The sequence below is a fragment of the Neophocaena asiaeorientalis genome, unplaced genomic scaffold (genome assembly GCF_003031525.2).
Source record: "Neophocaena asiaeorientalis asiaeorientalis breed wild unplaced genomic scaffold, Neophocaena_asiaeorientalis_V1.1 scaffold264, whole genome shotgun sequence".
NCBI classification, from domain to species: Eukaryota; Metazoa; Chordata; class Mammalia; order Artiodactyla; family Phocoenidae; genus Neophocaena; species Neophocaena asiaeorientalis.
Window position 1 is genome coordinate 4,467,531 of NW_020185332.1, and position 18,603 is coordinate 4,486,133.

Sequence of the window (18,603 nt, forward strand, 5' to 3'; positions counted from 1 at the left end):
GAGGGCGAGCGCGAGCGCACGGCCCGGGCGCGCCGGGAGGGCAGGAAGCGCGTCATCACTCGGGGACGGCGCGGCTCCGGTGCGGCGGCGGTGCAGCGCGGCAGCGGGGCTGGGCCGGCACAAGCTCCCGCGGGCCCCTCCTGGGTCTCTAGCCTGCTGTCCGGTGGTGAGAGGGTCCGCGAGGCAAGGCGCCGCGCCGGACGAGCTGTCGCAGAGCTCGGGCTCTGCCATGCAAGGGGGGGAGGGGATGCACCGTCTTGGGGAATGGGGCCCCTAGGTCCGCAGAGCGCTTCTCCTGACCGCTGGCCCGCCGCTGGAGGAAGCGAGGTGCGGTTCCGACGGGAAGACCCTGGTGGGCTCTGGGGTCCTACTGTGACTCTGTCGGCGGGAACCCGAAGCGGGATTGTCCCTCTCTGTAAATGTCGCACACGCCGACACCGAAACTCAGCTGGTCAGAGGTCATTTAGGGATTTAGAGAACGGCTTTAGGGATGAGGGGCATATTCTTTTAAGTTCATAAGAAGAAATTTCTTCTGCCTACTGTGCCCTTAAATAAAGTCAATTGTATACCTTACAGTTACACAGCCCTTAGGAAATGTAGGATGACCTGAAACCATTTGAAGTTTAGGAAGCGAGGAGACAAATCACAAAACACTGTGTATTATATGATCCCATTTTTAAAAACTACGATGTGTGGAGAGAGGCAGAAAAGACTGAACACTAAGATGTTAACTAGGTCTCAGTGATTGGTGAAATTGTGGGTGATTTTTCTTTTTCTGCTTAGTTCTAGTTTCTGATTTTTCTGTAAGGAACACATTACTTTTGTAATTCAAAAAATTTTTTTTAATAAAAGATCTTGCGTTTTTTTTCCATCCCAATATAAAATGACCAGAATTAACCCCTTTTCCCAAGAAACAGGTAGCAAATCTCTTTAGTTACTCATAAATGAAACTACTGCAACTTTTTAGTGTTTCTCAGAGCATGAAACTGCTATCCTTATGAAATGAAGATGATGTAAATTGAAACTATCTTGAAGAAGTCCATTGGGACACTGGATAAGCCTGGACACTCTATAAAAACAATAGCATGTTATTGTCCCAGTTGATGGACTTGATTTTATCATGACCCCAGAGATCTTTATAACAGAGGATAGCTTTGTAACTTATGGCAGAGAATAAACTTTATAAATCAAAAAGCACGGGTAGAGAACCAATTAACAGGCAACTTGAGAAAGTTCTAAAAGTTGCAGGGCACTGAGTATTTCTAATTGCCCAGGAAGAATGGTTCTGTTCACCACAACTTTTTAAACATTCCCCAGTCTAACAATGACTGGTAATGGCAAGGAGCCACCTCAGGGGATGGTAAAAAGTAAATGTTTATTGATTTCTGTAAGAGATTGGTAATAAGCTCATTAAATTAATGCCACTTAAATTGTCCCTTGGTTTACTGACCATATTTTTATAGTTCACATGACAGGTTTATGTAAGAAGCTCTTCAAGACAAACAGAAAAATTGATTGCAACTAAAGTCATTTTCCCCTTCCACTTAGTCCTCAGTTCATGGGGCCCAATGGCTTCGCATCAAGCATCTCAAAATCAAATTTTTCCCCAACTTGGATTTCAAGATTTTCCATCACTTAATTCACCATTCTCAAAGTATCCCATGCTCTTCCACTGCCTGCCAAAGAGAAGCCGTTTAATATTAGAAGGTAAACTCCATGAGAGCAAGGATCTTACCTGTATCTCTGTGCCTAAAAGAGGGCCTGGCACTTAGTAGGTGCACAATAAATACTTGTTTCATGAAAATAACACATTTGTTCACTGTCTACTTGGCTAGTTCTTGAGTATTGAAAAATCACCTCTCCTGCTAGACTGTCAGTGTAATCCTGGGAAACTAACATCTTGTAGAGGTATACATAGCATTGGTTTAGTCCAGCAATTTTACTCTTTTCAAAATAGCAGCTAAGTCTGAGACGTTCAGAGCAGTGAGGTGCAGATGTCTGAATATCTATGCATTATGTACCCAGTTAGCACTATTTTGTGGTGTTCAGAGGTCAATCAAACCCTTTCCCCCAATGAGAACATCAGTCCTAGAATTCTTGCTTTAGTCTGGGCTTCTAACCAACTGACTTTGAACACTTCACCTATTTTTATAGTGTCTCAGTTTCTCTAACCTCTCCTATGACCTCAAAGCCATTTACTATTTCTTTAGAAAAACCAACCTTAACCATTCTAATGCCTAGCAGTATATTTTTCAATAGCTACCCCAACAGAAAACTGATTTTACTAGTAACCTACAGTAACTGCTCTGAAATTGAGACTCCTTCTCTAGACCTTAAAAGATAGTTATTTTTGGGCTTCCCTGGTGGGGCAGTGGTTGGGAGTCCACCTGCCGATGCAGGGGACACAGGTTTGTGCCCCGGTCTGGGAAGATCCCACATGCCGCGGAGCAGCTGGGCCCGTGAGCCATGGCCGCTGAGCCTGCGCGTCCGGAGCCTGTGCTCTGCAACGGGAGAGGACACAACGGTGAGAGGCCCACATACCACAAAAAAAAAAAAAAAAGATAGTTATTTCTAAATTTAGGGTCAGCTATTAGTAGTCTCTCTCTTTACTAGTTACAGTGATCATAATTTATTGCAGACCAGCAAAAAACCTGCTCTAACAAGTTCGCATTTTGGACTTTGTCTCCACCCAGCAGAGGAAAACACGGTGGCAGTTTATCTTGGAGTGTCTAGGGCCTGTGATAAAACTCATTCCGTTAAGCAGTTTACCAAGTCTTCGTATTGTCCCAGTTCCTGTGAAGCAGATCATTAGGAACTGAAAAAATATACATTTGTGTGACTAAAAAGTGCAGTATTGGGGGAAGTGAATCAAAGAGGTAGCTTCCAAGTCACTTACAAATATATCTGGAACTAAAACATTTTTTCCACAAGCTGGAGCTATAAAGACCAAACCAGACTTGCTTGGTGCTAGAGAGCCAAATACTAAGAAATTGCTCTACTCACCCATTGCCCTATTAGCCTTAACCGCCTAACTTCCTGTTTGCACATGTATATACCACAGCAAACCCAACTGTGTCCAAGAGCAAAAAGAAATTCCACCAAATATTTTGTTCTACTTTTGTTTATAAGATCATATTTTGTGCTATATTTTCTGGGGCTTCCTTTATACAATACACCAACAGTTCATGATATTTTCCCCCCTTTCAAAATTGTCTTACCCACTCCCAGGAACAAGGTACATATGGGAACCATGTTTTCTGAAAATTGCCTGTTACTCAGAACTGAAAACCAGATACTCGGGCTTCTATTCTCATTTGACATTTTTAGGTTTACAGAAATCTCTCCATCTGCTTTCTAATTATAAGTTCTAGAAGAGAATACTACGTAATAATTATAGAGAGAATATTATCTGAGTTTCAGTACAGCATGTATGTAATTGATAAGTTACTTTTATTTTATTTGAAGGGCAGATATTTGACATTTTGTCAGAATTAATATGTTTTAGTTTTGTAGCTACCTCTAAGCATGGGGCCTTACCTTATTCCTGACATTCAGTATGAAGTGGTAGATGCAGATTTAAATGTCTTCTTTTAGAAGAGGAGATTACTCACATGGATTCAGACAACAATTGTTATTATTGTACCCAACACAGGACATGCTTGAGATTAATTTTTCTTTTCCTATGGTATATAAAACACACCACTGAAGGTTCTTTAAATGTCTCTGAAAAACATGCTGTCTAGAAGAATTCCAATAATTATGATTTTAAATTGGATTTATCTTTAATCCAAATCACATGGTTAACATCAGCAGTATGTGAGGCAGGATCTTTCTCTTTTGGGTTGCTTGATAACTGAGTTGAGAAGACTTATTTGGGGTTATTATACTTTGGTTAAAAATATTTTTATTGTGGATTATCAAAAGTCTTTTACTATTAAATATCTAACTTTTAAGTCTCCCTGGTCATTTGGGATTTTTTAATGCCATATATATATAAACATATTTTCATGAAATGTTCTCTAATACCAAGGTATTGTAGAAAGACTTTTAAACTAAAAAAAAAAAATTTTTTTTCAATCTGTGATCATACTTAATTTCCCCTCTATCACTAAAATATGTCGAATAAGAATGGCTTCTTTGACTCTGGAGATGTATTTACTTATACGCGCCACAAAGTTCTTTTAAAACATTTTGTTTAGGCATCAGACCAACTTTAATTTTAAAATAATATGTTTATTGTCATGTAGGAAATACCATTCTAAATCAACCTCAAATGGAATAGATTTGTTCCAAACAAATAAGATGATTAAATCATGCCTAAGTCATTAATTGTTTTTATTACATAATTGAAAGTGATGAACTGAAATATAGTTAATGTAGGTAGAAATTACTTAGATATTTTTAATGTAACTTCAGAGAGGTAAGTGATGGCTTTGTGTCCACATCAAAGACAAAATAAATATATCCAGCACAATTGTTACTTGCCTATTTCTTTAAACCAATTTAACAAATATTTATTGAGTTAGTGCCAGGACTCATTATGAACAAAACACTCTCCCTCCCAGCTGTGCAGAATCCAACAGAACAAAATACAACCCTTGCCCTTCAGGAAGGTTGGAAAGATTAGAGAGTACACACCAGATATTCAAATTGATCCTGTTGATAAGAGGTCTTTAAAGGTCTCTTTTAATCAGTCACTTCCCTCAGAGTTACAGGATCCTAAGGTTTAGAATGCACCCCCAAAACACGTTTTTTCCTGACAAGACCAGTCCTAGGCACAAAGGATTAGCTGTGGTCCTTGTAGCCCTATGTTCTGTTGCCCAGAGCAGCTCAAAGCAGATGTCTTAGCATGTGAGCCTGGCCTCATTTAGTGTTCAGCTGAACCTTTAAGATCAACTGAAATGCAGGAGTTCTGATGAACTGATCCATATATCATTTGCCTCACCATGTTTAATATACTTTTACTTCCTACCAGATCCATCTCCTAGAGCATTGTCAGGTTAAGAAGCTTTCATTGTTCTCACTTTGCCTCAAAAGGTGATTCCACTGAGATTTATCTGGCTTTTATCATTATCATATTATTCTATCTTTATTTTGATAAACTCAGAATTTTCAGCATTAGAACCACCTTTGCAAAGACTGTAAAGTTGGCATAATACAGAGTCATGTACAGGGTTAGTGAGTTGGAAGGGAGCTGGAAAGAGAAGGAAAAAGAAGGAAATATCCATTCAGACGATTTGTGATGCATCAGCTCTTAACATTATTCTTTAAATATTTCCCCGATTCAATAAGAATAATATTAAAACAAAAACCTCCAGCGTCAACCCAATTAGCTTAATTTTTTCTACCCAAAGGTGAAATAGAAATAAGGGGATAACATTTCATCTTCCCTAATATCAGAAAGATTATGTGCAAAAACATCATTTTGGTCTCCTATGAAATTAAGTGGTTTTAATCTTTTTTTTAATGTATTAATATATGGCTCAGAACCACAAGGCCACTCTGGAAATATAGGGCTCTTTACAATAATCAGTGGGATGAAATGGTATTTTAATGTCATTTACCTCTCTAAATCCACTCCATGCCATTCTAACTTTTATTAACAATCCTTATTGCTACAGTAGTTAAGCACAGAGTACCCAACATAGAAACTTTCTGCATTCACTGGGCTTCAAACATACTGATGCACCTCTTTCTTCATTATCCATGTCAGTTGGCACAGCTAAATAGAAATCTTAACTAACCACAGAGACAGTCAAAATTAGGTAATGGTTATTCTGAGGTTCCTTCTTTTATGCTTAAAATTAAAAATAAAGTATTAATGAAATTTTGTTAAACCCTATCATTTTGATGATGACAAGTGTCTGACTCATCTTTTTGTCTCCTAAGACCCAGTGCCCATAGCAGCAGCCTCTGAATATATGTTTATTAAATAAATTTCTCTACTGTTATTTAGATAAATTAACTCTTTCAGCTGAATGTGGCCCACAGATGCCCAGTTTACAACCAATAAATGACTAGGGCATTGGGAGGAATAAAACTAAGCTCATGAGGGCCAAGTCTGTTAAAAACTAATTTATCTCCTTTTGTAACGTCTGCATCCTCTCTTCAAGAAATTATTTGAATAGTCTTCCTTCCATCCCTGTCTCCCAGTCACCTAGTTCCTCTCTTCAGAGGCAATAATTTTTACCAGTTTCTTGGGTATCCTTTCAGGATATACAAGCATAAACATATGTTCACTTTTTTTCCACAAATGGTAGTATACTATTCTGCTACTTGCTTTCTTTGTTATTCTTTGTAGGTAGAGTTTTTTTTTCTAATTTTAATACAGTATTATGAAAATCTTAAAACATGTAGCAAAAGTAGAGAGCATTGCATAATGAACCCCATGTACTTCAACACCCAATTTCAACCATCTCAAGATATTACCACTTGCTTTGTCTATCTTTTATTTGTATGTGTGTATTTTACAGGAAATCTCAGACGTCGTGTCATTTCATCGCTACTCCCTAAATACATACTACTCTCTAAATCATATGGACATTTTCTTATGTAAGTACAATGTCATTATCCCACATAGTAAAATTAATTCCTTAGTATCATCTAGTGCCCAGTCTATACTCAGGTTTCCTTAATTGTCTTTAAAATGACAAACAGGGTCTTCCCTGGCGGTCCAGTGGTTAAGACTGCGTCTCCATTGCAGGGGGCGCGGGTTCGATACCTGGTCTGGGAGCTAAGGTCCCACATACCTCACAGCCACAAAAAAAAAAAAAAAAAGACATTAGGTTTGTTTTCTGTATTTCTTAAGCCTCTTTTCATCTTGACATCTAGAGTAGTCCATCCTTATTTTTCTGATAAGTTGATTTGAAGACAACTTCTCACTGTCCTGGAGAATGTTCCACACTCTGGATCTACCTGTTACTCCTTTGTGGTGTTGTTTATCTTGGTCCTCTAACCCCCTATTTCTTGTAAACTGGAAGTTGTTTCCATCAGCTTCATTAGGTTCCGGTTTAAATTTGGGGCAAGCAGACTTCATAGTTGGTACTGCATGTCTCATACTGCATCACACAAGGGGGCACATAATGTCAAGCTGTCCACATTTCAGTGAAGCTGAGATTGACCAGTGGATTCAGGATGTGCCATCCTGATCCTGATGTTGTAACGTTCCCACAAGCCCTTTATCAAGGATTTCACCATTGATGACTGTTGCCTGAATTGATGATTCATTAAGGGCTGCAAAATGGGAGTATTCTAGTTCTAGCAGTTTTGTGTGGAAAAGACACAAAACTGGAAAAGATTCACAAGATGTTAGAATTCATTGTGAATTAGAAAATTCACAACCAAGTTCATGGAAATACATGATCGTAAGAATTAGCACTAAGAAATTTCCAAATCCCTCTAAATTCCATTCAAGTGAAAACTAAAAACCTGTAGCTTCAAAATCTTTGTTTGTTTTTAAGGTTTAAAAAGTCTAGGTCCACTTAGGAGGAACTGGTCTTGTCACTTGGGCCGAGGGCGGGGGAGTGTTCCACAGTTATATAACATTATAAATATAATCTACTGGGAATGTCTCCCATATGCGTTAGAGAGCTCATGATATCTATAGAAAGAATATTCTCACCCAGTCTGAAATTAATTATAGAATTATTCCCTTTATAGAATGTTAGAAAGATGGAAACAATCCTCTCCGGGGAGGAAATCTCCAGGGAGATGAATATTTCCAGAACTGCAGACAAGGCCAAGCAGAGAACTACTGTGTGGCTTCGTGAGGCCAGAGAGAGGGAGGATTTCCAAGCCTTGGGCATTTCTCTAAAACGAGGGTTGTCTCTCATCCAAACCTAGACTCAATAGGCTTGTCATTCAAACGCCTAGGCCCCGCTCCAAGAGATCCAGATTTACTAAGTTTCTTCCTTTAAAAGCTCCCCCGGTGAAAATGATGCAGTGGGGCCAGAGACCCCATGCGGGGAAAACCCCACGATAAGCACCGAGGGTTCTGAGTCTGCCACCCGTGCCCACTGAACATTGCCTAGTAGACCTGAGGCGGCGTAACACGATTTGACTCTGAAGTGTTTCCTTCAGAATTATAGCTCGTTACGCTGCACTGTGAAGATGCGTGCATTTCTCTATAACCTTTGTGCAAGTTAAAGAGAGCCCCCTTAGCAATGCGCAGCAGTGCATCCTGCAGCAGTGGCTGATCCAGGCCAAACAGGGCTCTGTTTGCCATTGAGTTGAGTGTGTGCTGCAATGACGGCTTTTACTCCACGTGCCCCCCTTTCTGCCAGTCTTTTTGTGCTGGAGAAGTTTTGACCCCCAATGTCTGATAAAATGTGTCAGTGGTAGTGCAAGACCCATTGTGGAGGAGCAAAGGCAGAGCCAATGTGGGAGTGAGAACTTAAGCTGTCGAGAGGCTCAAGGCCCTCCTGGTAAGTGGCCGAGGAAATAAGAGCAGTGGACAATTCCAGATTGGTGAAGAGACATTTTCTGGAAGGAGAAAGGTATTGAGGCGTGTAGCAACAGCGTGGATAGGCCAGCAAGAAACTAGGAAGGCAGGCTTGAGGCTTCAGAGGAGGTTGGAAGAGAAGTGAGGAGAGCCCACCAGTGCATGAGGTTGGGGACTTCCATCTCCATGGGGACTCTGCGATACATTCATCACTGAGTTGGTGAGAAAACCTCACCCCAGCCCCCCCACCATTTCCCCACAAAAAAGCTTACTGCTGTACTGAGCTCTGGGCTGGATAATGAACCATTTAGGAAGGAAAACCTCCAAAGTGTCAAAGATGGGGACTTCCCTGTTGGTGCAGTGGGTAACACTCTGAGCTCCCAATACAGGGGACCCGGGTTCGATCCCTGGTGGGGGAACTAGATCCCACATGCATGCCTCAACTAAAGATCACGTGTGCCACAACTAAGACCTGGCACAGCCAAAATAAACAACTAAATATTTTGTAAATAAAAAAGAAAAAAAAGAAAAGAAGCCTCAAAGATGTGAGTGTGCCCATGCCTGCTACTTTCAGGCTCTCTGTAGAGACACTGAAGGGGCTTGGAAGAGTGGTTTCCCCTAGAATGGGATAGGGTAACTGAACAAAGCCATGGAGGAGGGCTGGAGAGAAACTGTGCAGGATGGAATACTTTTGTTTGTTTCTAGAGTGTATTGAGGAGCTCGGGTTCTAGGGAAGCAAGCTAAGACTAGAAGAACCACTGGAATGGCTCAATCGCAAAGAACTGGGAGACTGTCCCAGGTCAGAAGAGTCAAAGGAGAGGTTGGAGTAAGAGATGCAGAGGCCTGGGATCAGAAAGAAGCTAAGTTCTGGCCTACTCGAGTGATCTGAATAGGACGTGATATGGAACGGATGGGATGCCTGGGTTCCCTCGAAATATGTATGCTTCAAGAGACAAAGGACAGAAAAACTGGGAGACAGATGTTTTAATTCATCAAAACACATCATTATTAAGAACTTCCTAGCAAACAGTGCTGCGTCACTCAATTAGGTGTACTTGTAGTATCTAGTGCTATGGCAGGCGCATGGAAATCTCTCAGTAGCTTTTTTGAATGAATAAGCAAATAATGGGTGGGACTCAATCCAAATGATGTTTTACGTCAAACAAAATAAATGGACTCTTTGTAGCACAGACAACTCTAGCGCCATCCCACCACCGATGTCGCCACTGTGGTTTTCAGCATAGCACTCTACTTGACTCATATTCACGTCTCTGTCTTATCCACCAGATCAAGCTTCCTGATGGCTTGGTTCCTGAGGGATAATGTTTTACTCATCTTCAAGGCCTCAGTTCTTATAAGGGTACCTAGGACAAAGTAAGGGCTGAGCAAATATCTGTTGAAGGAGTGACTGGAGGAATGAACAGCTAGTAACTTACCAAAGGACTCAGATCTTTAATATTGACTGAGTTCACTGTCATCTAAGCTGCCCTTTCTGTTACCCCCTACAATGCACCCTACATGTTTGTAAAAGTAACTTACATGGAGGGGGGAAAAAATGAGCTGGAAGGTTCTGGAAGAAAAGGAGACCCTTAACAGGCCATGCTGTCATTTGGAAGACAGCAAGCACTACTACAGACTACAGTTACCAAATAACCCTGACAGAGGCTGGATATCACCAGTGTGGTCTGGTGTTGACTCTGTTTTCCTACCCGTATGTTCTTTGGTGTTTTTTGGGAAAAGACTCAAAAACCATTTCTCAGTTTTGCAAAATGAGCATAGCTGGGGCTGGCCATTCCTTCTGAAGAGATGGTGGCCTCCCACATGGCCACAAACAGACCAGCAAGTGATGAAATGTGAAATTACTTGTAAGCCGGGGGCCATCATTTCTAGTCCCATTTCTTGACTGACAGTTGTTTAGATTAAGGCCAAAGATGTTTGTTTGACTTTAGTTCTTCTGCAGGTGATGACCTATTTCAGGGGTTCTGTTTTCTGCCTTACCTGGATCTAGTCACAGTTACACAAGATCAGTCCTGTCAAAAGTAACCACTTCCAAAGTGAGGGAGGTTTACTGAGGAGGAGAATGAGAATTGAAATGGGAATCAGGAAACCTAGGTGGCTCCACGGTAGATGTGTAAGCTTGGACATGTCCCTCCACTTTTCACATCAGAGAAAATTCTTTGTAAATTGAGCTGGTTGAGTCCAATAATCCATAATCCCTCTTCTAGCTTTCTGTCATTTCTCCGCACATCCATAAAACATATAGTCAGTGCCATTCACTTGATACTTATAATCTATTGCCTTGTCCTGTGGTTAATGCACATGTCTTGTTCCCTCAATGAGAGCGTAAGCTCCTTAATGGCAGAGATGCACCTTTTATTTTGTGGTGGTTGCTGTGGTGCATCCACTGGGGTATTTCTTTCCCCAGTTGCTGGAAGTGTTGGTGGCTGATAGCTCTCATCTTAGTCCCTCTCCAACCCTCCCAGAATGAGGGAAGTGTGCGTGTGTGTGTGTGTGTGTGTGTGTGTGTGTGTGTATAGGGAAGAGAAGATAGCCAGTATCCAACAACTGGATGGTTGATGTAGGGGGATCAGTAATAATGGCCAAGGGGGGACAACTCTGAAGAGCTGCCCCAGCAGCAGAGTATCCCTGCAGATCCCTGAGGTCTTTTTGTGACTGCAGTGCAGTCCAACCTCTTCCTCCATCTATCCTGCTTCCTTCACTCCCTCACAGGTGTGGTTCCTAAAAGCATTTCCCAGTTCCCAGACCTCCTGCATACAAATCCGAGTCTCAGAGTCTGCTTTCTGGGTGTTGTAACCATGTTCTTGGCTACCTTCCCGTCTCCTCCCATGGACCCACCACACCCCCTGTGCAAGGTGGGCTAAAATGAACTGGAGTCCACAGGGGCCACAGCAGGGCGGGAGAGAAGCCCATGCTGGGAGAAGCCCTGTTCTTTGTCTGCACAAATACTGAAACTGACAATGTTTCTCCCAGGACCAAATCTCCACAAGCAAAGCCAAGAACAGACGAAAGGCTCTCCGCGGGTAAGGCACCGGGAGTGATTTGTTTCTGCTCATCTCTTTTCTCGTGTATGTCTAATTCCTGGCAACAGCTAGAGTGGAGTGACTGGGTCCTACATAACTTGACTAAGACCAACCGAATATTTAAAAGTTGGCCGGGCTCCTTGTGCTTCTAAAGCCAGAGAAAAAACCTTGGTTTTCAAACTGCTTCCTCTTCCAAATGAAAACCAGGAGGAAACTGATCACACAGGGATGGTCTGGCATCCATCAGTATAGATGGTGTCAAGGTGTTTAGCAAAGCTTGCTGTTCCCTCCCAAAATAAAAGAGAAAATTGCTTTAGGCAACCCCTTGGCTCCCCACATATTCTAATACATTTACTTTGTTGCTCCTATGAGCACATTGTGTCATTTTTTAACTAGGTTAATTCAGAATCTACACACACAGACACACGCACAAATCTTAACTTGTGGAACCAACCGACTGCATTATATCATCTTGTGTTCACATAAACCTTTCAAACGAATACTCGCTTTTAATATGCAGTATCATTTCCTTTCTGCTGTACGCTTTCCTTGGAGAGCCAGGAGTATCTGTGCCTGAGTTTTTACCCTTGCTTTTTCGGTTTGAATCTCAGACATTTGATATGATTTATAGAAGCACAATCCTTTGAAATGATAAGACAATGAACTGCAGATTTGGGGCATATTTAAATAATTCAAACATTGTCTGAGACGTTGCGGCTCCAAGAGGAAAGAAGAACAGTCGACACCAGAAAATTTCCTGCTGGAATTCTGCCAAGGAATAGCTGGCCGTCCTGGGGAGGTCCGTCATTATGGGACTTTGCTGTTTGTAAATTTAATAAACAGCACACATCTGCTTATAATATTATGGAAGTCTATGCTAGCAGTACTTCTTCCATAAAGCACATGGTTTGTTTTAGAAATTGATCGATGCTTTCTGTTTGTGGGATTTGTCAGGGCATGCTGGGGAAACGCAACACCTGTATTTACACGTGAGAGTCTAGGCCACCACATGCGTGTCCTGCTTGTGTCTAAATCACAGCGTGACACAGCTGGAACTTTGGGAATCATCTAGTCCTTCCCCAGCACGTATGACCAAGGCCTAGAAGAGGGAGAGGGACTCGAGGGCAGTTCACCCGGAGTTAGTGACCGAGTCAGGGCTCAGAGGGGCTCAGAGCCCTCCCTCCCTCCCTTCCTCTCTCGTTTCCTCCCTCTACCTCCTTCCCTCCTTCTTTCCTTCTTTCTTGCTTCTTTTTCATGGGCTCGGCTTACTTATACTCCTCACTTGGGGCACGTTCGAAACATCCCTGATCTGGGCGTGGTCCCCCTCACATCTGATCCCCATGCACTGCTTCCTCCTTCCCATACAGGCAACCCCTCTGATATGTTTCATGTGCATCGTTTTCATTTTTATGAATCTTGAAAAAAGTCTATTCCTCCTCCCCGCTAGACACTGTGCTTTGAGATCCTACCATGTCGTTCCATGTGTGTGTTACGTGTATGCATTACGTGTGAGAACTCGGTGTGCTGCAGAGTCCTCCAGGGCCACAGATTTTCCTGCTATGTCACCCTGCCTCCCTGTCACTTTGTCCCACCATGGTTCTATGACAGCAAGTCTCGGCTCACTTGCTCTCTCTCAAGCAAAAAACACACAGCCCTCCCTTTTATAAAACTTATAAGTCAGAACAAGTCCAAGGAATATAAACGATTTAGCAGTGGCTTCAGTAACCTTTCACCTCTAGATAAATTACTGGTATGATTTAATACAATACAGACGGAAAGTATTCAAAAGCTGTTTTTATGCGATCAAAATGGGCAGAGTGCTCTTAAAATGTTTTCCCAGCACTAACTTCAGTTCTCAAGAGAAAAATATCTTCATTGTTAAAAAAAAGAAAAGAAAAGAACGTTGGCAGGAGGATGGGGGGAATGGGACCATTTCTCTGAAGGGCAATTCTGCAATATGTATCCAAAGCCTTTGATCTACTAATTGCACCTCTAGGAATTTATCATAAGGCAATAATAAGGAGTGGGTGCAAAGATTCATCAAAGAATATTCGCTGCAGCATTACTTATAATTGTGAAAAAAACTGGAATCAATCTCAATGTGCCACAATAAACGGTAACTTATTCTACTGATTAATATAGTCTACTAATGAATTCATTCAACACATATTTATTGAGTTAATGCTGTGTGCCAGGTACGGTACTAAAGGCTGGGGATATAAGGATGATCAAAATAGACAGGGTTCCAGGCTTCCCTGGTGGCACAGTGGTTGAGAGTCCGCCTGCCGATGCAGGGAACACGGGTTCGTGCCCCGGTCCGGGAAGATCCCACATGCTGCAGAGCGGCTGGGCCTGTGAGCCATGGCCGCTGAGCCTGCGCGTCCGGAGCCTGTGCTCTGCAACCGGAGAGGACACAACAGTGAGAGGCCTGCGTACTGCAAAAAAATAAAATAAAAATAGAGTTCCATCCTGGAAAACACTGAGCCATTAGACCTGATGCACTGGTAAAACTCAGATAGAATAAATGATAAGAGCAGGTTACAAGAAAAAACATTATTACAATGTGCAAAGTTTCATTTTTAGATTTATAATCTCAGAAGACTATTCAAAAAAGAGCAAAGGTATTCCCATAAGTTAAGTACAAAATAACAGATGTGATTTTTTTTTAAAAAAATAATTACTCAAGGCAGCACCCTGTCAGCAGAGCGGCCAGATGCACCCTTGTAGGCAGTGATGACACCCAGAGGCTGTTGTCCTTGGGGCAGGTTAGCGCTGACCCCGTCTTTATGAGCCAACTAAGCCTTGGTCCACTGAGCTGGGAGCTGGGAGGTCTGAGTTCCACTAGGACATCGTGAGGGCAAAGGCAATCTTCGGTCTGTTTGTGACTCCATTTCCTACCTATAAAATGAAGGTGCTGGACTTGGGGGTCCCCTCTAGTCCCCTTCAGTCCTAAAGTTCTTCATTTTCTCATGATCCTATTCCACATACTGTCATTTTCCTATTTTCTTTTCCCCATATTGTGACATGTTTGTGTTTTTTTAACTCTCTGAGTGACTGAATTGGGTCACTGCTCCATAAATCCAATTGTCAGTATGTCACCTGTGGAAATGACTGGAAATACATGATTGCCCGTGCTGAGAGCAGCAAAGCTGGGCTGTACCCGCATGTCCTTAGGGTTTTCTTCTCCAAACTGCGTGTGTCACTAATAAACAGTAAAACTGATTCTGCCAATCATACACTGAACAGTCGAGATTTTTAGTTTATATCCCACATACTCTTCTTATTAAAAATGTTTACTTATAAAGTTAATTTTCTTCTAAAACTAGATTAACAATTTTCTCCTTCTTAGTTTAGAATCTGCAAGTCGAATGCTCTTTCACAGTAACAGCATAGTATTTCCTCAAAACCTATGGAAACATTTATCATCTTCCTTTATAACACAATTATTTTAAAACACACTCTCCAATGGCCACTGTGCAATGATTAGACTTTGAACTGTTAAAACTCAAATGTAGTTGCATTTTAGGAGATGGACGGTATGTAGGAGGGTTTGGAGCAATGGACATATCTGCTGGAAATGTCTGATGGGCACTTGTCAGGGTGATATTTCACACTCTCCTTTGCTGTCCAACCTTTGCCTAGTACTTCTGGACATCTTTCCATTCATAATTTTAATCAGTACAATATTTGATTACACATATTATGTAATTAACTCATTTTTTCTTAAAGTGTAGTCTGCAGAACTTTGACAATCAAAACAACTCATTATGCTCATTTAAAACATAGATTCCTGGACTCAGGGGCTTCCCTGGTGGTGCAGTGGTTGAGAGTCCGCCTGCCGATGCAGGGGACACGGGTTCGTGCCCCGGTCTGGGAAGATCCCACATGCCGCAGAGCGGCTGGGCCCGTGAGCCATGGCCGCTCAGCCTGCACGTCCAGAGCCTGTGCTCCGCAACGGAAGGGGCAACAGTGAGAGGCCCACATACTGAAAAAACAAACAAACAAACAAAAAAACAACAACATAGATTCCTGGACTCAATCCTAGACCTACTAAGTCAGAATCTCTGGGGCTGAGGCCTTGGGATCTGAATTTGAGAGTAGCCTCCTCCCTCCAAGTGACTCTTACGTGCACTAAAATTTGAGAACCCCTGAACTGTATTATTTTACAATTAAAATTAGCCACTCTCAAGTATTTTGTCTTCTTACTTATAATCCCATTTTCCTTTGGTCCAATATATCATAATTCCCAAGACTTCTCCTTGAAACGGTCTTCACAATTAACCTTTCCTCCTGGAAAATTGGCAATTAACTTCCTCTCTGAATGTGTTTGTGGCTGTAACTAGTTTTACCCAGGAAGATCCCAGGACAGGATCTCATTTCTGTCCACTGTTCCTATTTGGAATTGATTTTAAAGACACTAAGGTCCTTATGAAGACAAAGCTGACTTTATTCTGTTGTAGATTCTGGAATTAGAATGTAGTTTTTTTATGTCAAAAAGAAAGAAAATGACTCTGCTCTTCATTCCCATTCAAGTGCTTCTCCAGTATATCCCGGCAGCTCTAACACCATGTGGGGTGTGCCCCCAACCAACACCACCAGACTGCTTGAATCCTATTTATGGAAAGAAAGTAGAAGAGAGAAAAGACAGAAACAAGACCTCAAGCCAAAGAACAGATTTTAAAATTGTTCTTTTAAAAAACAAGTACTTAATGTAAAATATCCTGGTCTTCCCTCTCTCACCCCAATCTCCCAACTCCCTACTCTGGGAATAAGTTCGGTGGTTAGAACCTAGCGGTTAATTTTCTGACCAAATCTGTGTCATTATGAGTCACATATTCAGGTGACTTTCTGTAATAGTTACCTGTAGTTAGGTAAAAAGTCATCCCAGGTTTGGTAGGTTAAACTATAAATATTGATTACCTCACAGTTCCTGTAGGTCAGGCATCCAGGAGCAGCTGACCTGTGTGTCTGGCTCAAGGCCTCTCATGAGGTGGCAGCCAAGATGTCAGCCAGAGCCACAGGTGGACACCGGGCTTGACTGTGGCTGAGGATCTGCTTCCAAAGTGGTTCATTCCCATGCTTGGCAAGTTAGTCCTGGTTGTTGGCAGGAGGCTTCAGTTCCTTCCCATGTGGCCCTCTCCATAGGACTGCGTGAGTGTCCTATGGCAGCTGGCTTCTCCCAGAGGGAGTGACTCCAGGAAGCAAGACAGAAGCCACCATGCCTTTTAGAACCTAACTTCCCCGGCGGTCCAGTGGTTAAGACTCCACGCTTCTACTGCAGGGGGCACAGGCTCGATCCCTGGTAGGGGGACTAAGATCCCACCTGCCATGTGGCGCGGCCAAAAAAATTAAAAAAAAAAAAAACCTTACTTCTGAAGTCATGCTTCATCATTTCCGTACTCCCCTATTCCGTGTGGGAAGAGTATGAACGCTAGAAATAAAAGAATGGGAAGGGAAAGGCTCCTTTGTTGCACGAGGTTAGTGCTGGGCCAGGAAACAAGTAAGAAGGGCCTATTTAGAGAGGCGTGAAGGGAACATCAGGGACATAGAGGCGCTTTGGAAGTTTTTCTCAATTTTTTGTTCCAAGGTGGTTCAGTGGTTTTTCTCTAACCTTTTACCAACAGTCACACTAGAATGCTATTGGGGTATTTAAAAAAAGAGGAAAGTCAAGTCAAGAAAAGTTACCTCTTTTGTTCGCCCCTGTGGCAAAAGGGAAAATTAAAGTTTTTTATTTCTCCAGAGAAATACATTTCACATGTAAAAATGCAATAGTATATCTAATATACAAGTACCTGGGTTTGAATAAATAATCTAGGCTTGCCTGAATATTTTATTGTTCAAGATTGAGTAGTTGTGGGTTATCAGCTCTATGTCCTGGGCAAGGGTACTGATCCCCAAGGGCTGCAGTTGACTCCCTCATACGCTGGCTGGCAGCTGTGTTCCACCAATGAGAGGAGCTAGTAGGAGACTAGTGGGCAGGAAGAAAGAGAGACCAGGGCACTTCTCCCTCTCCTTCTCTTCTTGGGTGGCATCTCCTTTATGGTTCCACTCCCTGCTAAGCTGGTCCACCTTGTCCCAGTTTAACTCCAGTGATCCCAGCGCCTGGGTCCTGGTTATACCTCCTCTTTCTGTTTTCCTCCATCCAAGGGGTGATAGAGGCTTCCAGAAATTGGGAACCTCTTGGAGGCTTCACTGTCTTTTGTTTGGTTTCTCAACTCTCATCTTCTGAGCATTTCTATCACCTGTGTAACTAATTCCCTATATTTAAGCCCCTCTATTTGAATACCTAGAGTGGTTTCTCTTTTCCTGGTGAAATTCTGACTATTGCAACTAAACGCTTGGCAAAAGAGAGAGGGAGAGAATAAGAATCTAAACAGGTTGGGCAACTCCACTAGCCATTCGTCTCAACGAGCCAGTGCCCTCGAGTGAGGGTGAGTGGGAGACATGAGCCCTTCAGTCAGGCTCCGGTCCTTAGCCGCCCCCATTGGGCTTAAAGTTTTCGAGGGTTTTGGTACATCCAGGCCTCTAAAGGCAAGCTAACTTATTTATATAGACACCAAACCATGTGTTCCGTACTTTGTGGTTGGGAGATGTTAAGCAGATGTGATTTGTCCTTTCCTGATGACTACAGATCACCACCCTCCCTGCCCCCACTGCCATGCAAGATAAAGCTCTGCTGAGAATCACAGGACAACATGAGGATCAAATAAAATAGTGTGAGTGAAAGCTCATTATAAACTGTAAAGTTTAAAACAAATATAGGGCATTATTATTACTTATATTCCAAGGCCAGGGCTTCCAGGAAAAATGCAAGTTAACACCACCTTTTTATGGGACTTAAGAAATTACTTTGGAGATTGTTCCAGGGTCCCTCATTGTTTTAAAGAAATGTTCTACAGGGGAGACAAGGAGAGGGCATTTAAACTAAGTTAACAGTTTTGAGACAAAAAAAAACAAAGGGACTTCCCTGGTGGCACAGTGGTTAAGAATCCGCTTGCCAATACAGGGCACATGGGTTCGATCCCTGGTCTGGGAAGATCCTATGTGCCGTGGAGCAACTGGGCCCCTGTGCCACAGCTACTGAGCCTGTGCTCTAGAGCTCATGAGCCACAACTACTGCAC